We start from the raw sequence: 25,973 nt of genomic DNA, 5'->3' as shown, positions 1-25,973 counted from the left end.
ATCTTTAAATGCAATTGCATTCTGAAGTATGGCGGTTAGATCTTCAACATGCAAATTTGAGGTTTACACAATTCAGCCCCCAACACTCAGGCAGCTTCAGCACTGAGAGAATCATCCATCTAGTACCTGAAAATGAGCCACATGCTCAGCAGCACTGACAGCTTCTGTGGGCCAGTCCTCTCTGCTCCAGTCCTCAGCCGTCACTCTCCCACTGTCTATCTTATGGAAAGAATAACATTGCCTCAACACTTTGCTGGTGCCGTTCACTTCCCTATAAGCCATGTTATCACCTGGGCATCTTTGACTTACTTCTTTTTTTTTTTTTGGTCTTAAACCTTTTTTTTTTTAAATTGCATTTTAGGTTTTGGGGTACATGTGAAGAACATGCAGGATTGTTGCACAGGTACACACATGGCAGTGTGATTTGCTGCCTTCCTCCCCTTCACCTATATCTGGCACTTCTCCCCATGCTATCTCTCCCCAACTCCCCACCCCCTCCGCCCCTCCCCTATTTCCTCCCGACAGACCCCAGTGTGTGATGCTCCCCTCCCTGTGTCCATGTGTTCTCATTGTTCAACACCTACCTACCTATGAGTGAGAACATGCGGTGTTTGATTTTCTGTTCTTGTATCAGTTTGCTGAGAATGATGGTTTCCAGGTTCATCCATGTCCCTACAAAGGACCCAAACTCATCGTTTTTGATGGCTGCATAGTATTCCATGGTGTATATGTGCCACATTTTCCCTGTCCGGTCTATCATCGATGGGCATTTGGGTTGGTTCCAGGTCTTTGCTATTGTAAACAGTGCTGCAGTGAACATATGTGTGCATGTGTCCTTATAGTAGAATGTTTTATAATCCTTTGGATATATACCCAGTAATGGCATTGCAGGGTCAAATGGAATTTCTATTTCTAGATCCTTGAGGAATCATCACACTGTCTTCCACAGTGGTTGAACTAATTTACACTCCCACCAACAGTGTTAGGCTCAGCTCAGCTGTTTCTCCTGGGCTGGGTTCAGGCCCCTCTCTTAAGCTTTCTTAGCATCACATCCCTGCCCTCCATGACATCGTCTTTTCACGTTGCCACAGGATTGAGGACTCTCTCACCTCCCTTCTCAGCAGAGTGGGAACTCTTTAAGATCAGAAGCCACACCTTTCATTTATGTATTTTAGTGAGTCACTTGGTAGGCATTCAAGAAGCATTCACTCCATGGACAACTGAAGCTACTTCTGAGTCTGTAGGTGTATTAGGATTCCCCAGTGAAACAGAGCCAACAGGATATGTGCATAGAAAGAGATCTATTTCAAGGAATTAGCTCACGTGACTGTGGAGGCACAAGTCCTAAATATGCAGGGTAGGCAGGCAGGCTGGACACCCGGTGAAGAGCTGCAGTTCAAGTCCAAAGTTTGCCTGTTGGCAGAATTCCCTCTTGCATAGAGGAGGTCAGTCTTCATCCTATTCCAGACTTCAAAGAGTCGAATAAAGCCCATTGGGCAGGCCATCTGCTTTATTCAAAGTTCACCAATTTAAATGAGAATGTCATCCAAAAACCCTCTCACAGAAAGATCCAGGACAATGTTTGAGCAAACATTTGGGCACCCTGACCTAGCCAAGTTGACATATCAGATTAACTGTCATAGCGGGGAAGACCTTTTTGTGTGTGATCTTCATACATGAACAGTTTACGTGGACAGTCTCATTACTGTCGGGAGCTAAGGCACTCCTTGGTGAAGCTACCTGGAGATTCAACTAGGTTTACCCAAACCACAAGGCATGCACTGTTAGTGGTTGTGGGCGCTGCCATTTGTAAATAGCTTTGCCTGCTGTTTCCTTTTTGTGTGTACGGACAAGCTGAGGGATTTAGTCTCTGGGTACCCTTCTACAACCTTTCCAAGAACTAAATTTGCTTGCAATTTCAAATAGAGCCTGTGAGACACTTTGGCTTCACTTTTCCTGTCTCTCCTCCTCTCCTAAGTATACTGTTAAATAATGGATTTGTGAAATGGATAATAGGCTCTGGCGGGAGCGGTTGGTCAGGAAATGTGTGTGGGCAGCTGGAGTGGTGAGATGAAGCATTAAGCAGGCCGCTGTCTGGCTTTGGCCGGTTTGTTTGGGTTATGTCTCCTTTCCACCCCTGCCCCTGCCTGGCTTCTTTCTTCACTTTTATCCCCTGGTTTTGGAGAGAGGACACGGGAAAGCCCACCCGAACAGTCTGCTCTTCCCGGGGTGTCTTCTCTGCGATACCCATGACTACAGGCAGTGGAGGGGAGAAGATGATGCAAAGAAGCTTAGGATGCAATTTTTTTTCTTGAAAGTTATGACAGAGAAAAATACATGTGTACAAATTGATTAGCCACCACCCACAGAAAGACATGAGCAAAACACTCTGTACCCGAGTCACAGTGGAGACTTCCAAGCCTCTCCAGGGCACACGACCTCATGGTCTTGCCTTCCCAATCCTTATCAAAATCTAGGCATGATAAATGACACTGTGCAGACCTCTGGAAGGACCCTGGATACACAGCTTTCCTTACGGTATCTGATTTTGTCCTGTGGAGAGACACAGAGTGGGTCTGGCCAGACTGTTCGCTGCTCACTCAAAATCTCTTTCCACCTCCTTCTGTAGTGAGAATATACTCTGATTCATTTGGAATAGGAATAATCTTACCTTTCCCAGGCTCTGTTTTAGTTGGGAGAGCTCATGGAGCAGCTTTGAGGTTAATGGCACGTGCACAGAGGCCCTGGTGTGGAGCTTTTGCGAGTGCTCTTTTTAAGGTGGGTTGACTCAACTGGCATGCACCCCCTTGCACCCTTGTATTTCCTCCTTCTTCCCATTGGGAAAGTGACATGCTACCCTCTTAACAATAGGGTGCCTTGTGAATGTACACGCACATCTGTAACACATGGGCCTTTGTATGTGTAAGCACACTTCTGCACATCACATAAACATGTCCATGGTCATATATGTGCACACACAGATGTAAACTCATATATATATATATATATATATGTATATATATATATGTGTGTATATATATATATGTGTATATATATGTGTGTGTGTATATATATATGTGTATATATATATGTGTGTATATATATATATATGTGTATATATATATGTGTGTATATATATATATATGTGTATATATATATGTGTGTATATATATATATGGTTGGTACATTTTTTTGTTTGTTGAAGTGTATACATTTCAACATAAACTTACAGATCTACAGAAGCATAAAAGACATACACATTAAACACACATACCTGCCTAAATACATATGTATATACCCATGTCTCTTTCCCTGTTAGACTCAAATGCATATCTGCTCATGTGCTAACACACAGTTGCATGCATACATTTGCATCTCTTTTGTACACACACAGACTGAAGGAAAGGAGAAGCGGTGGAGGTCTATAGGTAACATAGTGTCATGTATAAAAAATGATTTGGGCTTTACCCTCAAGGAACAATAGTTCACCTATGATCTATGTAAAATGTACTGGCTATTCTAAGTGGTATTTGATGTGGGGTTTGAGTCTGAAGGAATTAAAAATTTCCACGGGGAGGAAAAAAAGAGAGAACGCGTGGTCATCTAAGAAACACTGAAACCAATATGAAGAATGTCACAAAACTTCAGATGAACGCCTACCTAGAAAGGTGATTGGAGTTCTTGGGACAGCATCCTATCAGAGTTCAGGGAAAAAGGCCATGTTTACCAACCAAGGCAGCTACATACAGTTGCACAGGGAATTCACTGTGCAAGCGCCCTAGACCAACATCAAATCTTCTCTCTACCTTTCAATCCATTTACTTGCCATGGGACTTCACGTCTTCAGAAGAAAAGGCATATCGGGGGCTTGTAATTTGCATAAACTTACCCTGTGGGCTAAGGGAAGCACAATCACTAATCTTGTCCAATGTACCTCACCTAGGCCCTCATGTAGAAACAGGTGCTTGCATCCCAGAAGAAAGCCATTTGGTTCCCAGTAGCTCTTCATATGTGACTCCTTGGCTTGTGGTCAGCTTTGCCTTTGCACCTTGCATTTATAAGCCTCAGGGTGTCTATAGTGCATTGGGTTAAATGAAAGGGATGGAGCAGACAAAGCCCGCTGAATTACCTTTAACCAGCACGGAGCAACACTGAGAAATTGATTAAAATATCCATTCCCCTAATAGAGCGGCTGGTCCCAGTCTGGAAATTAATTAATGCTAATAGTACACAATCAAAACTGCTTTTGGAAATCTTCTTAGAACATTAACTAAAATGCTCATCTTTTTAATGCATTTGCCTGAGCCACGGAGGCTAAAAGCTTCACTTGTTCCATGCAAATGTGAAGGCGAGGAAAAAAAAAAAAAGAAAAGCACATTTAGGTATTTCAGGCTTGATAATGCTGGCTTTTCTGGCTAATGCAAGCCTGCTCTCAGGGCCTGGGCAAATGCCTCTCTTAGCTGCTGAGATGGAGAGAGTGACCTGGGGACTGCAGACAGTCAGTCACCTTTGCATTTTACACTATGGACCGCAAAAAGGGAAAACCAGCAGAGAAAGGAGCAAGAACTGAAGAGAGTCAGTTTAGGATCACCTGAATGCCTGGCCCTGGTGTGAGGGTGGGAGGCACAGAGCTTTGGGCGACACAAAGGGCTTCTGCAATTCAACAAAATGGTACATTTCTGTGATTTCCAGATAGAAAGGTTTCTGTAGCACCAACTCTCTTAGTAACTAACCGTCTGCCTGTATAATGAGCTTTTAACTTGGTTGGTCCTACGCTAGTCACCATGCATACGTTTAGGGGGATTTGGTTGCTCCAGCCGCTTCACTGAAAATCCTGGTGAACCTGGCCATGGCCTTACCCTTCAGTCACTGGTTTACTCAATTCTTATTTGCCTACTGCCTACTAACTAGCTGCAAGCAAAGCATGCCTCCAAGGAGCTCAGAGTTCGGTGTGGGAGACAGACATGCAGGTAGGCAAAGGGTGGTGCATGTCACAAAGATGTGCCCAAGTTGGAGTGGAGCTCAGAGGAGGGATGCTAACCCAGGAGAGGGCAGGGGCTCAGGGGCTGGTCTGAGAAGACTTTGGAGAAGGGATTGACAAGGATAGGGATTAGAAGCAGCATCAGGGGCATACGTGAATGTGTGTCTTATGTGTGTGTGCACATGCATGTGCATGCTGAGTATGTTTGAATGTGTGCAGGTATGTGACTATGTGAGTATATGTGTGCATGTGTGTGAGTGTATGAGAGTACATACCCATGTGTCAGCATATGGGAGTATGCATGCAAGTATGTGTGTGTGCATGTTGAGTGTGTTTGAATTTGTGCAGGTATGTGACTATGTGAGTATATGTGTGCACATGTGTGTGTATGAGAGTGTGTACACATGTGTCAGAGTATGGGAGTGTGAATGCAAGTATGTGTGTGTGCATGCTGAGTGTGTTTGAATGTGTGCATGCATGTGAGTGTGAATGTGTGTGCACATATGAATGAGGGTGTGAGAGAGCACATCCATGTGTGAGAGTGACTGTACATGGACATATACATGCATGTTAAGTGTGTGCTTGAATACATGAGCAGGAGTGTCTTTGTGTGTACATGTGTGTGCATGCCTGTGAGTGTGTGATTGTGTGTGTGCACATGTGTGAGGGTGAGAGCATATCCATGTGTGAGAGTGTGTGTGCACATCTGTGTGCATGTTGAGGGTGTGTTTGAATATATGAACATGTGCCTGTGTGTGTACCTGTGTGTGCGTGTTGCGTGTATGCACATACTTGAGGCTGTGTGTGTGTGAGGGTGCATATGGATATGTAAGTGTGGGCCAATGAGTGTACATGAGTGTGCTTGAATGTTTGCATGTGTCAGTGTGTAAGCATGCATGTCCATGTGTGTGCAGGAGCGCATATACATGTGTGAGTATTTATGTGTGGATATGATGCTGGGGGCACCTAGGCTGAGGCAGGCATGAGCCCATGGCTGGGTATAGTGGCAGAAATAGAGAAGAGATTTGCAACTTATGAACAGGGACATATCTCCCTTTCATCTCACAAATGGGGCAAATCTCTCCTCCCTTCGAGCTGGGTCCATGGCCTCCACTTGGAGCTAAGCTCCACCAGCTTCCCACACTGTCCACTGCTGGACAGGGGCTTATGTTCTGACCATCTCTTCCCTTTATTTGAAAAATAGGAGAGTAGTGGTTGATTGTGGAAGAGCACCTGACACTTAGCCCTTTATAAGTACCTGTGGAGTGCATGGATGCATCAACCACAGACCCGCTGTCTCAAAAGGAAACCAAGTCACAGTGGGCGGTTGAGACTCAACCTTCACAGTGCCAGGGTTGTACTGAGGGCTGGACACTGCCCCTCTGGGCCCTCACCACGTCCCTCCTACTGCACCTTCCACATTCCTCTCCTCTGTAGATTATCACTGAAAGCCCCTGCCCTTTCTCTGCCCCCATCAGCTCCTCTCCCAAGTGCTGTCTCTGTGCTCAGCTCATGGCATCATGCTATCTCTTAGAAACATGTCCAGGTAGGTTCACTGACTGTTCCTTAAACTAGCCTTCTCATATCCAGCAAATCCTGTGATATTCTCAACTCTGGCCACTGGAGACTACCCACAGCATGCCCAAAGCCCTCGTTCTACTTGTGTGTTGACTTGAGGCTGTGGGGGACATTTAGAGCCTCAGAACCCAGCCCTGAGTGTCCCTCTCTCATGGCACAGACCATGCCTCTTCCAAGTCTTAGAAGTTTTTTTTTTTTTCTCTCTAATTGGACTGGGACCCTCCTGAGGGCTGAGGCGTCTTTCATTCATGTCTGTTTTCTCAGTGCCTGCCCAGACTGGATTTTGACACAGAGTAGACACTCAGTAGCTCAATAGAGGTCTTTGTACATATGGAAGATTTGTCAGGGTGCCTCCAGAAAGAATGATGGAACTTGTATAAACTGACAAGATGATTACTGGAATTCATTTATTAAAAAAAAAAAAAAACTTCAGATATTTTATTATCCCAAACCCTGCATTTCAAGACATTTTTTATTCCAAATCTGACAAATGGATAGCTTCTCTCAGATTTTTTTCTTTTAATTATTTGCATTCATTTTCTGTTTCAAAGACATTTTAACATTGGGCAACCGGCTGATGGCTTAAACAGACGTTATTAATGGGAATATTAGAAAAATTAAAATCAGAACTTTTAATATAAGTTGAATGAAATGCTCAACCATCCGACCAAACTGAAGGGCTGATTATGCGTTCTGGGAGCACAGGAGAAGGAGAAAGACTTGAGTGGTATTTATTCTGGGGAGACAGCAAGTGAGATGGGAAGCGGGACCCAAGTCCCCATGCAGAGACCCTCGGGAACTCTGAAACCTTGGGCCACTCTCCTCTTCCTACATCTGAGTTTCTTCATCTAGACCCTGAAGAGAGGCTGAATGAGGCTTTTAATCTGGACCCAGGAGCTTTCTAGTCCTTCAGAGAGAGAGAGAGAGAACAGTGAACCCACTAAATTGCATGCCAAATTGAGGTGGATGTGCATTTTCCAAAATAGAGTGTTCCCAACTTTTATGGTATTTCCAGAGATCTGTGACTCAAAGACACTTAGTATCCATTAAACTAGGCAATGTCTAAGCTTTGTTCATTTTTAATTCATTCAGTCATTCAAGCAGTAGGTATTTATGGGCACCTGGTAGGTGCCAGGCCTTCTTACAGGCCCTGGAGATACAGTGGTGACCAGGAAGAAGTCTCCACTGCACCTGCTCTCCACTCAGGCCATTCTGTGTATGTGTGCCGAGATCCCGCCTTGATTCATACCTGCACTGGCCCGGAAAGTCAAACACCATTCCTCAGCTGTTTGGCTTTGATCAGGTATGTAGGATCCAGGGAGGGCTGGACCACTATGAAAGGCTGCAGGCTGAGCCTCAAGGACCCCACTTCAGGAGGCAGACATGCCTTCAGGGAAAGTGCTTATTAGGGACCAGTCAGCCACAAGGCTGGCCAGGCTCAGCGCCTCCGGGGCGGGTGGTGGACACAGCAGGCCCAGCCAGTTCTAAGGCACGGGGATGTATGACGCCAGAGAGCTATTTCCATAGAGAGCAGGAGACAGCGCAGTGCAGCCTCTCCCCTCGGCTTTCTGTGGCAACAGAGATTCCACAGGGGTGTGGGATGCGCAGCCCCACGACAGCTTCCAGGAGAGGAGGAAGGTGGAGATGCAGGATGCAGGGCAGTGGCAGCTCCCAAACAGGTGGCACTTTGATGGGAACTGAGTTACCTCAATCTGAGGGATCAGCACACACAGATATGCATATGGCAGGATGACCTGGGAAACGCAGGTCACATTTACACCCAGGTGGCTCATTTGTGAACATGGAGCCTGGAGAGGCCATTCTAAGATGTCCTGCCTGCTCTTTATGGGGTGTTAGACAGGCGTGGCCTGGACGTGGGTTGGGAGGGGTCACCTTTTTTCCAAAGGTGGTGACAGCATGCTGTGGCTCAGAAGAGGTCTAAGGAAAGGAGATTTATGTCTGCCTTCCACCATGCTGGGAGTGGAAGACTGCATCATGGAGCTGGAATCCAGGGAGATGCGAGGACCTGCCACACTAAACCAGGACTCCCATTAAATGTGAATTTCAGATAAACAAATGAATATATTTTTAGGATAAGTATATCTCCAATATTGCACGGGACATACTTCTCCTGAACAAATTGTTTGATTTGAAATTCAAATTTCTCTGAACATTCTGTATTTTTATCTGCTGAATCTGGCAACCCATCCAGAGTAAGAGCATGGCTCTGTATCTATGAAACTTATTTATTTATTTATTTTGACAAAAACTGATGTCAGGGCCGATTTGGTCTACAAATCGTACTTGACTCACCCCTGATCTAAGAGCAGGTGACACAACCCAAACAAAGTAGAGCAGATGAGACAGGGCCAGCTGGTAGCACGCCAGCTGCAGGGAGTCCCTTGTTCTCTAGAATGGCTCCTAGCACACAGTAGGTTCCTGGCCGTGGACTTGTTATTAATTCATGCTCAAAGCTTACATCAAATAGATATGAAACAATTGCATGAATGCCCTTAAACATGAGTCAAGCATGCACGCACTGCAAGGAAATGTATAGCTTGCTGGATAAAGCCCAGGCCCTGAGTCTCCACCCTCAGAACGTAGGTTCAGGGTCCAGCACCTCCTGATTATGTTTTCGTGAGACATGACTTCATCTCTGTAAGCATCTGATTCCTCATTTGCAAATGTAAGCTAGAAATACTTATTTCATGAGGTTATGCAAGGATTGATGAGTTGCGTTACTGATAATAGTGTCATACGGCTCTCACTTTTGCTTCTCAGCCCTCCTTCCCAGCCTTCTCCTTGCTCTCCTCCTCTCCCAGGTAAGCACACATTGCCCCAGAAAATAGAAAGACTCCTCTTCCCTTTAGCTGGCTCACAATTTAAAGGAGCAGAATCCCTCAGTTCCTGCTGCCAGATCGCATTTGCTAAACAATCATTTTGCTAACTGGGATTCAGACAATGTAGGAAGAAACACTTGAAAACAGTTTTAATTGGTGTTGAAAATAAAAAGGAGGAGAAAAAAAAAGTCAGAACATTATTAAATTTTGCTGCCATAATGACCATTGTAGAATTGACTGGTTATTTCCCCATTAGAACATAATGACATCCATTGTTGGCGGCTCTGTACTTGATTATAAGATAATGACAATAATTCATTGTTTGCCGTTTACCTTGAGACAAGGTAACCACAAGTTTAAGGGAAGATGTACAAGAGGTAAATTATATGTTGCTAAATATGAAACAGCACCTCACTTGTCCTGGTTTATAGCAATAAAAACAACAATTTTAGATAGAACATACATTTAGTAGGTTTTCCCCCTAGGAGAGACAGAGACATTGATCATCGCATAATTACTACAAAGGAAAATCCTGCTAAATTGTTAGGTTTAGATACGGTACAAAACCATCTCCTTGAACTACGCAGAGAAAAAGGAGCTTTTTGGACCTTTTGCTTGCTGTTTGAACGAAGCCTTTTCTAATCACAGAGCTGGAAGCCACCTCAAAGCTCATCCAGGGTGGGGGTTTTCAAGAACCTTTTAAAAATGAAGCACCTATTTGCAAATAACGGTTGTTTGCAGATGGGTTTTATGTGAAACAGATTTGAGTCTCAAACTCAGCCCTTTTCTACCACCTCCTCTGCAGGGTCCCCAGTCATTTGGCTCCTGCCACCTGCTGCCTGCAGAGGCTGCGTCCACATTGCACCTGTCCTCAAGGTTACAGGTTTGCCTGCTTGGGCTCTTTTCTTCACTGGCAGTCAAATGAATCCTCTAACCCTCAGATCAGGTCCATCACTCCTCTGGAGGACAGTTTGGCAATTTCTTACAAAGCTAGACGAGGTCTTACCGTATGATTCAGCTATCATGCACCTGAGCATGTATCCACATAAACTGCAAACCAATGTCCACACAAAAACCTGCACATGAAGGTTTACCCATCATTGCCAAAAACTGAAAGCAGCTGAGATGTCCCTCAATGGCTGAATAGATTAACAAACTGGGGTTCAGCCACACAGTGGAATATTATTGGGCAATCAAGAAAAATGAGCTATCAGGCCATGAAAAGGTGTGGAAGAAACGTAAATGCACATTACCAAGTGAAAGAAGCTGAAAAGGCTACATGCAGAATGATTCCAACTATCTAACATTCTGGAAAAAGCAAAGTTACCGACAATAAAAACATCAGTGGTTGCCAGAGTTTCAGGGGGAAGGAGGAGGGGTGAGCAAGTGAAGCACAGGATTTTTAGGGCAGTGAACCTCTGGGATACGATGCTGTCATGGAGGAGACGTGACACTTATGCACTTGTTAGAACCCGCAGGATGTATAACACAGAGTGAACCCCAATATCAACTATGGACTTCAATTAATACTAGTGTGTGAATATTGTTTCATCGATATTAGCATATGAACCACACTAAGACGTTAATATTACTGGAGACTGTGTGAAGGGAGAGGAGTACTCTCCGCCGTACTATCTGCTCCGTTGCTCTGTAAACCTAAAACTGCTCTAAAAAACCCCAAAACTATAACTGAGCATCTCCTTTGGTTAAAAACCCAAGTCTTTACCATATTCTCAAGAACCTCCACAGCCCACGTTTGCCATTACCATGTTTATTTCTTCCACTTCATCCCTCCTGCTTCCACACCTCATGCTGGCCTTTCCCTCAGCCCCTAGTCTCGCTCTTGACCTGTTCCAGTCTCTGTCTGAATGCCACCTGGGCCATCCCACCCAGGGGGTGGCACTCCGTCCCTCCTGCTGTCTTTTCTCACTGGCTTTTGTTTCCTTCTTAGATGCAGTCCTTTAATTTTTCTCCTTATTTTCTGTCTCTTCCATGACAAGTTCACGGATGCTTCCCCAGCACCTGGCAGTGGCTGGCACATAGAAGGTGCTCAGTAAGTATTTGTTGAAAGAATAAAGGTGGAGCTGCTTCCCCTCATCCCTGTCCCCTAGGAAGCTCCACACTGCTTGAAAAATCCTGGAGATGCAGTTAAAGCACAGGTCTAGCTCCAAACCCTTGATCCTATACCATAATGTTGGTTAGGGTGTGGGACCTGCAGGACCCTATCATCTGATGGGGCAAAGTATGTGGCTCTCTTCAACCAGGGACCTGTGGGGGAAATACCACCAGGTTCTCCAGGGCTGCATCTTGCAAATGGTCTTAATACAAGCTTGATTTTTTTTTTTTTTCATTCTAGCTTTAAACACATATACCCACACACAGAGAGAAACATTAAGTTTGCCTATGATGTGTGATAAGGTTTGGCTGTGTCCCCACCCAAATCTCATTTTAAATTGTAGTTCCCATAATCCCCACATGTTGTGGGAGAGACCCACGGGGAGGTAATTGAATCGTGGGGCAACTACCTTCATGATGCTGTTTTCACGACAGTGAGTGAGTTCTCACGAGATCTGGTGGTTTTCTAAGAGGCTTTTCACTCTTTGCTCAGCACTTCTCCCTCCTAACATCATGTTTGTTTCCCCTTCTGCCATTACTGCAAGTTTCCTGAGGCCTCCCCAGACATGTGGAACTGTGAGTCAATTAAAACTCTTCAATTCTTTATGAATCACCTAGTCTCAGGCAGTTCTTTATAGCAGCACGAGAATGGACTAATACAATGTGACAAGGTTCAAAGTCTCACTAAAGCCCGCATGTGGTTGCTGGACAAAGACCTGAAATCAAGATGCAATCTATTCAGAGGAAGGCCAAGGTTCTGCTGGCACAGGGCTGACCCTGCCAGTGTCTCCTGTGCTGTCTGCTTCAGCAGGAAGTTCTTCTTTTTTTTTTTTTTTTGAGACGGAGTTTCACTCACATTACCCAGGCTGGAGTGCAATGGCGCGATCTCGGCTCACCGCAACCTCCGTCTCCTGGGTTCAGGCAATTCTCCTGCCTCAGCCTCCTGAGTAGCTGGGATTACAGGCACGCACCACCATGCCCAGCTAATTTTTTTTTTGTATTTTTAGTAGAGACGGGGTTTCACCATGTTGACCAGGATGGTCTCGATCTCTTGACCTCGTGATCCACCCGCCTCGGCCTCCCAAAGTGCTGGGATTACAGGCTTGAGCCACTGCGCCCGGCCAGCAGGAGGTTCTTTTATTGAACATGCTGAGTGGAAAATTCTCTCTGCATCTGGATGACACCTTCTTCCCAGGCCACCTCTTGGGGACATTCTGGCTCTGCTTTCTCCTTCCCTTTGACAGAGCCTAGTATTTAAGGGTGTGGTCTTGGGCTGGAGCATCTGAGTTTGCACCCCAGCTCCACAACTTATTAGGAATGTGGCCTTGGGCAAGTTACCCTGCTGTGCCTCCGTTTTCTCTTCTGTAAAATGGGGGGAGGGAATAAGTACAGTTCAGATTAAATGATTTTGCCCATGTCAAGTGATTAGAAAAGTGCCTGGCAAATTTTAGGTACAAAAAAGGGCTAGCAACGATGCACATCGGTTGCGTCAGTGGCATTTTGAGACTTCCCATCCCCACTGAATGTCGGCAGTGACTCTTCTCCAGACCCATACATAGACGCCTCAGCCACTTCTGTCCTGAACAGAAATCCCATGGCTCTCCCTTCAACATTCCACATTGCACTTGGACTGGAGAAACTGAGGTCGGAAGTTGTAATGTGGCTGGGTCAAGGTGATAGAGCAAATCGGTATCACTCAAGAGATAAAAGCTGGAATTCATAGGCTATGCTGGCTTCTGCTTTCTCCCTGAAAACGTCACATTGAAACCACAGGGACATTGTCCAGCCCCACAGTTGCAGTGGAGCTTCCTCACTGTCCTGAGAGTTGTTGATCTTTTTGAGACTTAAGGTGGGGTGGACATGAAGACCCACCTCTCAGAGCACCAGGGCATCACTGACCAAGGGCTCCAGCTCCTATGCTCTGAAATCTGTCAATCCCCACGTCAGTTCTCAGGCTGCATGTCCCAGAGGATGCTCTCAGCCAAAGACTGAACACAGCAGGCCCATTCCTGGGAAAACCAGGACTTCTTAACCTAGCAGGTTTGCTTGAAGACTCCTTCAGGGCCTCGCTGTATTTCCTTCAACTGCACTACAGACGAAGATGTTTCTGCCTGACCTTCTTTCCTGCCCTTTCTCCTCACATGGGTCAGATCTCCATCACTGCCAGACAGTTCTACCAGCCTCCCTTCACTCCCTCTGCCTACTCACGTCCTAGGCACCTCCTCCAGGAAATCTTCTGCATGTCTATTCCTGCCTGAGTGTCTGCATCTCATAAGATCTGGACTGATATCCATGTAGCATAACTTTCCCCAGTAAGGTGCACCTGTACACAGGCAATCAGAATTCAGGGGCTTTCAGACACCTAAACTATATCTGCCACAGCCCTTCATTTTAAAATACCAGTCATCGGCTGAATGCAGTGGCTCACCCCTGTAATCCCAGCACGTTGGAAGGAAAAGGCAGGAGGATCACTTGAGGCCAGGCATTTGATATTAGCCTGGCTAACAGAGCGAGATCCTGTCTTTCCAAAAAATAAATAAATAAAATAAAATAAAAAATTATCCAGGTGTGTTGGTGCACACCTGTAATCACAGCTACTCAGGAGGATCTGAGTTTGCCTGAACTGCGAGCTGGAGTCTGCAGTGAGCTATGATCGCCCAACTGAGCTCCACCATGGGTAACACAACAAGACGCTGTCTGAAAAACAAAAACAAACAAACCCAAAAGCCAAAAGCCAAAACTGTAATCATTTAAAGCAATTGAAGCATTAGTCTTAACAGAAGAATTTGTCTATGCAGACTGGCAAGATCAGTTTGCTTATTCATTCAACAAACATTTACTCGATATCTATTTTTCTGCTTAGTCTAATACCAGCATCAAAAGGGCACAGCTACTCCTCTTAAGATGCCCCCATGCCCCCAAGCAGGTGGGGGAAACAGACAGACAAAGAAATAATACACTACAAGTGGTTTTGTTGAAGCACAGGTGGGCATGAAGAAAAGAGAGGGAAGCCCAAGTTGAGTCTTGAAACAGGAATAGTTCGATAAGAAAAGAAGAGGAGCATGTGTTTATTTGCATGGGGAATAGCATCTTGTGAGCTCAGGTCAATAAAAGAACATGGCTTGAGGCTGATGCAGTTCGCCACAGAAGCTGAGAGCACAGGCTCCAGAGCTAGGCTGCCTAGTTCTGGGTCCTGATTCCACTACTTCCCAGTGTGTAGACGTGCATGTGTTTCTAACCTCATGCTAGCGAGTGCCCTGGAAAAACAGGAGGTAGTCATGCCTCATGGGGCTGTTGGGACGATTGAAATAGTTCGTAAGTACAAAGCTACTTAGATCAGTTAATGGCATGCACTCTTAAATATTATCCATCATTTTGGCCACTGTATCAAATATGTCAGGCCATGAGATTTAAAGGGTGATTGTATTACACTGAGCACTGTGGCTGTTTTCTCCATAGACGGCGACTCTGCAGTTTCTGGACCTTATGTGCTTACTAAGAGCTGGGCAGGCATCATCTTTGAATTTCATACCCAAAGCACAGGAGGCACCAAAATACTCCAAGTCTGTCTTAGGAAAGGGCATAAACATAGAAATGCAGCCTCCCAGGGGAATCTCAGAACCATCTGGTTCTCCCTCCCACCCAAAGCAGGAAACCCCTTCATAGCATCCCAGAAAGAGGCCCTCCAGTTTCTGCTAACACACTTCCAGAAACGAGGTCCTCACTCCCTAACAAGGCAGCTTGTTCGGGGTGCACCCAGCTGTTGGAGAGTTTGTCCTGACATTGAGCTGAAGCCTGGCTCCCTGTAACTTCCACCACTGTTCCTGGTTTTCCATCTGGAATTCCAGAGAACAAATCAAATCAGCTCCCTCACCCCTACAAAAAATTAAAAAAAAAAAAAAAAGATTTGAAACACATTGGCTGTTCTTGAATATTTTCTTCAGGGTAATTGTGTCCTATTCTTCTACCCACTTTCCCCAGGACATGGCCTCTAAGCTCTGTGACCCTCAGGGCCTGCCTCTCCAGGGCTGGAGCCCGGTTTGCAGTTAGGTGTTGGGACTTGTCTTGCCTCCGTATTCTAGAGAAAACCAGTGCCCCAGTTTCAAACTGCTGCTGGAGGAGGGGTAGGGTTTCCCTTCTCCTGGAGTTTTATCTTAGGTAGAGGGGATTCCGCAGGCATAACACTACTGGCCTCTCTCTTTTCCCTCATTTGCTCTTACTCTAAGAGTAAACTGTTTGGGAATTTTGGAAGGAATACCCCGGGATGCTTGGCTCAGATCTCTTTTTATTGGTTTATTTATTTTTCCATAGGAAGCTACCTGCACCAGAGAAGGTGAGTTCTGCTTGTTCCTGGATGAGATCAGTTTTGTTTTAGGTTCCTCAAGAAAGGGTGATTGCAGTAACCCATTCTGGGATATAAGTGCTAGGGAGCCCACCCACTTGCAGAGAGAAGCCTCCTTCTCCACGAGTTACTGGAGAAACAAGGTGTCATTGTGACTGACGGTTTCAAAACCACATGGGGGGAAGGAGTGCTCTTTATATTATACCCTGTAGGACCCCCAAACCTGCATGTGATTTGTTCAATGGGAACTTCGATATTGTTGCCATTAGATGGTTTTTGTTATACACATGTTCTCAGGCTATATATAGTCGTAGACATACAAATTTCAAAACATAGTATCTTCAGATTGCATAAAACATACTGAAAGAGCTATGTAATTGTCTTCATGTTAACAGTTTCCTTTTTAAACTTAGCAGTGGTTTCATGACTGTCTAATCTAGACAAGCCTTGATGAATTGGCCTGAACAGAATCGCCCCATAATCCAATTCAGCATGGCTAGATGGCGACCACTTCAGCCTTATCTCAGCGAGACCCATGACCTTTAAAATAATCACATTGTCCTCTCTATGCATCTTTAAGTACTTCTCTAATACAGGGGGACAGCCCAGCCCCGGGACTGTGGTGCTCCTTACTTAAAGAATTCTAAAACCTCCTTTCCATCTCTCTTGTCCAACTGGCTGGAGCAACGCTTTTTTCCAAGTGGTACTTTGTCAGAAAACAGCAAAAATAAAAACATTGGCATGGTTACCCAAGCTGAATATCTCAGCTTTTATTTTTCATTTTGAAAGTATGAAGTCTGAGTTGTTCATACTGCATAAACTCAAAAGTCCTTTTTATTAACACCGTTTTAGAAATGATAAAGCTTCACCTACCTCAAAACACCAAACAAAATATATTTTTTTAACTTCCATTTTGGAACAAGGTAGATATAGAATATCTTCATTAGCTAAAAAGTACATTTTTTCCCCTGTAGATTTCCATTAAAAAAAATCTAAGTTTCTCGCCTCCTTTCCCCCAACAATTATTTAATCAAATATTTTGACTTCTAGCACCAGTTAGAGGAATATATATTAAAAGAATTATTCATCTATTGAAAGGAAAAATGACTTGACCTTATCTAAGTGATATACACACAGAGGAAAACACTGTAATTCAGGAAATCACTTGCTGTGGTTCAGAGAACCAGAGAATTCACATTCTTTTTTCTTTTCTTTTTTTCTTTTCTTTTTTTTTTTGTCTCCTTCTGTATTATGTTGTTTGTTTGTTTGAGACAAGATCTTTCTCGGCTGCCCAGGCTGGAGTGCAGTAGTACCATCAGAGATCACTGCAGCCTCGAACTCCCGGGCTCAAGCAATCTTCCTGCCTTAGCTTCCCGAGTAGCTGAAACTACAGGCGTGTGCCACCAAGCCTGGCTAATGTTTTTCTTTGCTGTGGAGACAGGGTTTCACTGTGCTGTCAGGGCTGGTCCCCGTCTCCTGGGCCCAAGCGGTTCTCCTGTCGTGACACAGCATCCCAAAGTGCTGGGATTACCATGCCCGGCCTCTTTGTCTCCTTCTGTTTGGTCATCAGGAAGGTTTTCTCTCTCCACTGCCTCACTTGCACCCCACCATCTGTGCAGAGGCTTGGACACTGCCTCTCTGGAAACTTCTTAGGGATTCAGAACCCACCTCCCACTCCTAAAGGAAATTCAGCAACCTCCTGGGACCCTCAAGTTCCACTTCGCCTTCCTTTTGCGCCTCTCAGCTGAAACTGAAGTGAGTCATTTGGAAAGCAAGTTGAAATTATTATTACTATTAATAATTATTTTAATACATTCACTCTGGGAAAATTTAAATTCTCTACCAACATGAGCATATGGAAGTTTCCCAACACAAGTCCTGACCTGTTCACCAGGCATGGAAGGAGATTTCCCAGTGGTATTTTATAGAAGAGGAAGTTGAGTCAAGTGAGACTGAAATGACCTCCCTGCAGCTGGTAAATTTCATATTTGAGATTCAATACCAGGTTCTCTGACTCTAAGTCCAGCATTTCTCTTTTTATACCACACTCTCCACATTATCTCTGAAATGGGTGTAATCAGACTTATTCCATGGGATAAGAATAAAGAGTAAATGAAATGAGACATGCAAAAAGCCCATTTTACTTGAAGTAATTCCTACAAATATAAGGTATGCTACCATAAATGCTTGGGAAGCTTGAAGCCTAGGTTTTCTACTTTTAAAGTTGTGTCATCTGCCAAATGCCCCTTCTGAAGTTCAGTTACCTCATCTATAATTAATTAGTATTTATGTGTGCCTGTAGGATTGATATTTGTTATAAGGTCTGTATCGGAGCCACTGGCATGTAGTAGATACTCATTAAAAGTCAGTTTCATTGTTTATGGGAACTCAGTGATAACACGGACTAATGTGAGCTTGAATCAAAAGTCTTTATGAATAGTCTTTTCTCACACCTTCTCATTTAAAAAGAAATCTAAAACTTCCGAAAACAAACACAAAACACCAACAGACAATTATTTTTATGACATTCTAAAGCAGCAGTCCCCAACCTTTTTGGCTCCAGAAACAGGCTTTGTAGAAGACATTTTTTCCATGAACCATGGGAAGGTAGGGGATGATCTAAGGATGATTCAAATTCGTTACATTCATTGTGCACTTTATTTCTATTATTACATTGTAAATATATGATGAAATAATTATATAACCCACCATAACATAAAATCACTGGGAGCCTGGAGTTTGTTTTCCTGCAACTGGATGTTCCATCTGGGGGTGATAAGAGACAGTGACAGATCATCAGGTGTTAGATTCTCATAACGAGCACACAACCTAGATGCTTCGCATGCATAGTTCACAGTAGGGTTCATGCTCCTGGAATCTCATGCCACTGCTGATCCGACAGGTGGCGGAGCTCAGGTGGGAATGAGAGTGATGGGGACCAACTGCTGTGCCGTTCAGTTCCTAGCAGGCCATGGACCCGCACCAGTAGGTGGCCTGGAGGCTGGGAACCCCTGTTCTGAAGTTCCCTGATTGAAATTAGTTAGTCCAGATGGGGTATTTTATTTTAATTAATTAATTAATTTATTTGAGGTGGAGTTTAGCTCTTGTTGCCCAGGCTGGAGTGCAGTGGTGCGATCTCAGCTCACCGCAACCTCCACCTCCTGGGCTCAAGTGATTCTCCTGCTTCAGCCTTCCTAATAGCTGGGATTACAAGCATGCACCACAACACCCAGCTAATTTTATATTTTTAGTAGAAATGGGGTTTCTCCATGTTGGTCAGGCTGGTCTTGAACGCCCAACCTCGGGTGATCCACCCGCCTCAGCCTCCCAAAGTGCTAGAATTATAGGCATGAGCCACCGCACCCGGTCAGATGGAGTATTTTAATGAGATCACTTCTTTCACCCTGAGTGAGTATGAAACACATGAATATATAACTGTTAACCATCCATTCAACACAACTCCTTCCAGTGGCTACCATAGGGCAGTTTTGGCCCTGGAAGTAGGATATGGAAATGTACAAGACACCGCTCCTGCCTTTAGATAGCAAAGGGTCGTGGGAGAGATGGCAGGGGATGAATCATAGTAATAGGTGTGATAATTAACGTCAATTAATAGTACTTATTCACTTAATATTAATTGATAGCAATATTAACATCTGTGTAGAGGGGGCAGGTAAAGGAGCAAGCAACTGACCAAGAGCTGTAAGGAAAAAAATCATCAGTCACTGGCGATGCCACTCCTGAGGAATCCACTGCAGCTCTTCTGGGTAAGTCAGATTATTCCCAGCAGGAGAGGCAGCCCAGGAAAAGGGAAAGGGACGTGAAGTTCAAAGAATCCCATTGGGTTGGTGCAAACGTCATTGCAGTTTTTGCCATTACTTTCAATGGCAAGAATGGCAATTATGTTTGAACCAACCTAATACAGGCTGCCCATGGTGGTGGTCGGTGTGTGATGGGGAGAGAACTCTACTAGCAGGGGAGTTGCCAGCAGGCAGGTCTGAAGTGGCAGGTGGGCCGTAGTACAAGCACGTATAGCCCAGCATGTTAATTTTCAGAGAACAGCATCGTTAGTGCCTTCCTCCCTGCAAGCCCTTGCCCTGCCTGTATCTGCAAGTCCTGCTGCTTCTCCAGGGAGCTGGGCTCTCCCTTGCTCAGCACAACCTGCCTGTGTCCTCAGAGGGGCTCCGTATTACGGGGCCACCAGGCCAAGCTGTGGATGGGGGTGGGAGGTGGTGAGCCGTGAAAGGAGAGGGCCCAGCCTCTCCAAACCTTTTTAAGACAACATGAAAAACCACTCACGTACTTTCAAATAGGTGAAATTTCGCTTTCAGCTTTATTTACCTGAGAATGAATTTCAGTTTGAAGAGGCCTTTATGCCGTTGGAGGCGAAGCACCTGAGATAGAAGCAATTTTCAACAAGAGTGCTACACATTTGTCTTTATAACAATTTGTGTGTAACAGCTTTTATGCAAATGACACTAAAGTGGCACCTTTTTTTCTAAATTGGACATTTTTATGGTTATAATTTTCTTCTGTAATAACAGCAAAAAAAAAAAAAAAAAAATAGTTGTCCCAGTGGAGTTGAACATCTCATCTTTGAGCACTGTCTTGTGAAGTTGGAATGACAAGTTTCTTTCATTTGCGCCAAGAATGTCAAAAAAGTGTTCTTTGTCTTCCTTGTCTTCGTTTTCAGAGACGGTTCAACTTTAGGCACCATCGCCCCCCATCAGCAACCCTGAGTAATCAGAATGGTCTCATAAAGCCCCCACACAGATCCCAGGCACCCAAAATACTGCCTGCTCTTTCTCCTTCCAAGCCGAGCAGCATAAATTAACTTGGTTAGATTTCAGTTTCAACACGTTGTTGGGTCTTTTGCATTCATGCCCACTTTTCCCTAAGTCAGACAGGTGACTTTTATAGACAATGGGGTTTAATTGACTCCAACACAATGGAATTTATATACAGTATTCCAGGCAACCATCCCAAGATGCTCGTAGAATAATCCACGTTATTGTTGCTTAATCGACCGAAAATTTTTGCAGAAACAACAGGAGACCGCATGTGTTTCAAATAATGACTTAAATATATCCAAGGACTCAGTGAAACAATATTCCATAATTTGTGGCAGTGGAGGCCCTTGGGATGGGCAAAACTGGAAGGTTGTAGCATGAGCGCAAGGGAGGAGTGGAGAGAGGTGCTGGGAAGAACTGAAAAGAGCGGAGGCCTGTGCCTTGCCTGACCTTGGAGGAGTTTCTCCCTCTTTCTGCCCTTCTGATTCCCGAATGTTTCCCCCCACCCCACCTTTGTTCTAAAGTCAATCGTTAAAAGGGATTGTTTTAATATATTCAGAGAAACTTGCTATAGTATTAACTCATGATTTTTTGAATTTGGAGTGAGCAAGAGAAGAAGAAATTCACAGGCAAGAGACGAAAATCTGTCTGTTGAGAGGCTACAACTCGGTACCATAAAAGGAAGAGACTCCGTCACATCTAGACTTGAACCCAAGAATTTAGAACTTACTAGGTATTTAGGTATTTTTTTTTAACATTTATTTATTTATTTATTTTACTTTAAGTTCTGGGACACATGTGCAGATCGTGCAGGTGGTTTGTTGCATAGGTATACACGTGCCATGGTGGTGGCTTACTGCATCCATCACCCATCATCTACATCAGGTATTTCTCCTAATGCCATCCCTCCCCAATGCCCCCACCCCTTCTATTCCTCCCCTAGTCCCCCACCCCCCAGGCCCTGGTGTGTGATGTTCCCCTCCCTGTGTCCGTGTGTCCCCACTGTTCAACACCCACTTATGACTGAGAAGATGCGGTGTTTGGTTTTCTGTTCTTGTGTCAGTCTGCTGAGAACGATGGTTTCCAGATTCATCCATGTCCCTGCAAAGGACATGAACTTATCCTTTTTATGGCTGCATGGTATTCCATGGTATATACGTGTCACATTTTTTTATCCAGTCTATTATTGATGGGCATTTGGGTTGGTTCCAAGTCTTTGCTATTGTGAACAGTGCCGCAGTAAACATACGTGTGCAAGTGTCTTTATAATAGAATGATTTATAATCCTTTGGATATATACCCAGTAATGGGATTGCTGGGTCAAATGGAATTTCTGTTTCTAGATCCTTGAGGAATCACCACACCGCCTTCCACAATGGTTGCACTAATTTACACTCCCACCAACAGTGTAAAAGTGTTCCTATTTCTCCACATCCTCTCCAGCATCTGTTGTCTCCAGATTTTTTAGTGATCACCATTCTAACTGGTGTGAGGTGGTATCTCAATGTAGTTTTGATTTGCATTTCTCTAATGACCAGCGAATGATGAACATTTTTTTCATGTTTGTTGGCTGCATAAATGTCTTCTTTTGCTAGGTATTTCACATGGAGGAAGTAAACCTCCCCTTTCTAAACCTTTGTCTACCCATGTGTTAGTCCATTTTTGCTGCTGTAAGAAGATACCTTAGTCTAAGACATTTATACACAGCAGTCACTTATTGATCACAGTGTTGAAGACCAGGAAGTCCAAGGTGAAGGCACTGGCAGACTGGGTGTCTGGTGGGGACCTGTTTCTCACAGGTGGCATTTTCTATGTGTCCTCACATTGTGGAGGAGACAAGGAAACTCCCTCAAGCCTCTTTTTTAAGGGCATGGATCCCATTAATGAAGGTAGGCTCATGATTTAATCACCTCCTAAAGGCCCCACCTCTCAATACTGTCACGCTAGGGATTAAATTTCAATATATGGATTTTGGGGTGGCACAAACATTGAGTCCAAAGCAACCCACATAAAAAATGGAGCCAGTGATGTCTATCACAGGAGGCCCTCATGAAACTCAAAGGAGATCATAAGAATCATGCTGACATCTATAAATGGGTGTTTATGTTTTTATTGATATCATGAAGACTTATTTTCTTTTCTTCATTGAACTGAGATTATATGGTCACCCAGAAGCTACCTGCTATGTTGTTACTACCACCTAATCCGAAGGGTTGTAGTTTGTGACTTGAAAATGGACACCTGTAATGAGTCACCAATCATAACGCAATGGCTGTTCCTCAGCTTCTTTCCTGATTTGTGGTCTTTCCTTTGCCCAGAAACACTGATGCTGCTCAGCCATGCCCAGTCCCAGGCAGGCACTGGAGATTCAGAGATAGACAGGGCATGGTCCCTGCCCCCACAGTTACTTCCAACTCACTCTAAGTACAAGGCTTTTATTAGATGTACACGGAAGCCATGTTTCCTCCCCTTCTCTCTCCTGGAGGGAGTGTTATGTCCCTGCTGGTGGAATATTAGGTGATTCTTACTTATAATTTTAAAACTTTTAATTTAACCCTTTATGAAATATATGAACATCTTTTGAACAAAAATGTGTTATATGTAAGATGAAAAAGCTGTTTTTACTGTGAAATGAAAAAAAAAACCTCATAACGAAAATAGTTCCAAAGGGAAGTTGGCCAATTTTGATACACAAATTTTGAATTAGAGAGGTTTTAAATAAATGGAATGTGTAATCTGTTTCAGTAGAAAAGTTTATCTGTCCATAAATAGATAGATAGATAGATGGATAGATAGATAGATAGATAGATAGATAGATCAGATAGGTATGTAGGTATGTAGGTAGATTATAGATGGTAGATAGAAAGATAGCTGATAGATAGATAGATAGATAGATCTGGAAGCTAGATTAGTACATATGTGTGTACACTGTGTATGTGCACAGCTGGGTGTATATACACACATGCTCACACCTATCAATGCCCACACCTATCAATGTGTGTATATACACACATGCCCATACCACACATATATGAAAATATAGAGGCGTTTTGTGAAACACCACATCTTCAGCTGAGGCCCCTTGGTGGGATTCCTGTGCTTTGATTCCTTCCTCCTGGCCATCTCGTCTGTCCCTGGGTGGGATGTCTTGACCCTCCTTCCTCCAACTGCCCTTGATCCTCTACATTGAAGAACAAATGGTAGGACTAGGCAGCCCTGGCTCAGGATGCCACCCTTGACCACCTGGCCTCTGATTTCAGCCTGCAAGTCCTCCCAGACCATAGAGAAGAGGGGGAGCACGGTCTCCCAGGCCATACAGAAGAGTGGGAGCATGGTCTCTGGGGTTCCTCTCTCCGCACTGCCACTTGCTGATTAGTTTACTTGTTTATCTTTTATGTACGTTAGTCCTCTTATCAGCAAAATACAAAAAAAAACCAAAGACAATCTCAGAGACTGTTAGAGGAATGAAAATCCTTGACATATGCTGGTCATTTTATAACATCACTTCCTTTTTCTCTGAGTTGATGGCTTGGAAGAGGAATAGTGACATTTCAACTCCCTATAAGCTCATTAATAAAAACTGAGGTTTTTTAAATTTTATATTTTCAGAGAGCAATCTTAGAGACATTATATAGTTACTATCCTTCACCCTCTGGACAGATGAAAAAACTAAGTATCCAAGTGGGTGGTGCCTAAGTGCTGGTGACACAGACCAGTCTAGAGTCCAGACAGCAGAAGATGTCCACTGGGGAAATTCTATTCCAGAGTTTTGTCCCACATATCACAATGTGCTGGAAGCACAGTTTCACCTTGCACTCTTGTAAGCAGAAATGCTTAGGGGCCAGTGTGCATACATCAGCATATATCTATATATCCTTACAGAAACCAAATATTGAAGCGTGTCACCATTCTAGGATTGCCGCACAAGACAAAGCAATTTGCATGAATCCTTTGTGAGCTCTCTTTTGCAGTGGTAGAAACTCATTAAAATCTCATGAAATACTTCTACATAAAATTTGAAGCGATGCCGAGCTGCCGCCCTAAAAGTTAATATGTGTGTGTTCAAGGGGAGGGATTGGGGGGAGGGGATACATGTATTTGAAGCAGCTCATCATTGGGTACAGCTGCCGTAGAACAGGCGAATTCCTTAGCATATTTTAATTACTGTCTGGCTGCCCCTGTAAATAAATGAGCCAGTGGCTGGAGCTTGGAGCAGGCTGGGGACGGAAGCAGAGGCGTGGAGTCCCAGTGGTCCCTCTACTTGCAGCAGGGCTGAGCTTGGGCATGATTGCTGCAGTGGGAAGAAAGCCTGCTGGCCTACCTGGGATTAATGAGTACCCAGGGAACGTGGGATGGCTCTAGGCTGGAGCTGGGGTCATTAAATTCTGCTGGTCATTAATCCCCTGGAAATGCCCAGGGCTGAGGTCATTATTCTTGGGAGATAAAAAATTCAGGACCAAACAGCACAAGAGCATGAATATCGTGCATGTTTCAGATTGGTGGTATGTTTTTCAATTTGTTGACAGAGTCCAATTCCAGGAAAACAAATCTCTGCCCCGTGTACCCACTGTGCACACATCGATCACTTCAATATCAACTTTGAATCTAACCAGCACTTTTGCTGTGTCCCTACTGTGTGTCAGGAGCTGTGATAAGCTTAATTTCCTTTATCCCCCTAGGAGATAAAGGTCATGCTCTTGAGTTTAATTGTAGGAAATTGAAATTCAGAGAGAATAAGTGACTTGGGTAAAGTCACACAACTATTCTTCAGTCTCTGGGCTTGGTGCTTTTTCCCCTTATATCAAAGTCTCTTTCCCAGTGGTGCAAATTGTTTAAGCAGTGTATCAGATGGCAAACATCTTTTTGTTTTTAAATCCTTTCAGCTAGTTGTCCTCTTCCTACAAGACAGAAAAGAGGCTCAATTTCACTTTAAAATTGCTGCAGTGGCCAGGGGCAGTGGCTCACATGCCTGTGATCCCAGCACTTTGGGAGGCCAAGGCAGGTGAATCACTTGATGTTAGGAGTTTGAGACCAGCCTGGCCAATATGGTGAAACTCTGCCTCTATTAAAAATACAAAAATTAGCTGGGTGTGATGGGGTGTGCGTGTAATCTCAGCAACTTAGGAGGCTGAGGCAGGAGAATCCCTTGAACCTGGGAGGCGGAGGTTGCAGTGAGCTGAGATGGCATCACTGCACTCCATCCTGGGAGACACAGCAAGACTTTGTCTCAAAAAAAAAAAGAAAAAAAGCTGGGGTGCGGTGGCTCATGCCTGTAATTCCAGCACTTTGGGAGGCCAAGGCGGGGCATCACCTGAGGTCGGGAGTTT

The sequence above is a fragment of the Cebus imitator genome, unplaced genomic scaffold (assembly GCF_001604975.1).
Source record: "Cebus imitator isolate Cc_AM_T3 unplaced genomic scaffold, Cebus_imitator-1.0 Scaffold52, whole genome shotgun sequence".
In the NCBI taxonomy this organism is placed as follows: domain Eukaryota; kingdom Metazoa; phylum Chordata; class Mammalia; order Primates; family Cebidae; genus Cebus; species Cebus imitator.
The sequence above is the reverse complement of the archived record's forward strand: the minus strand, read 5'-3'. Positions refer to the sequence as shown.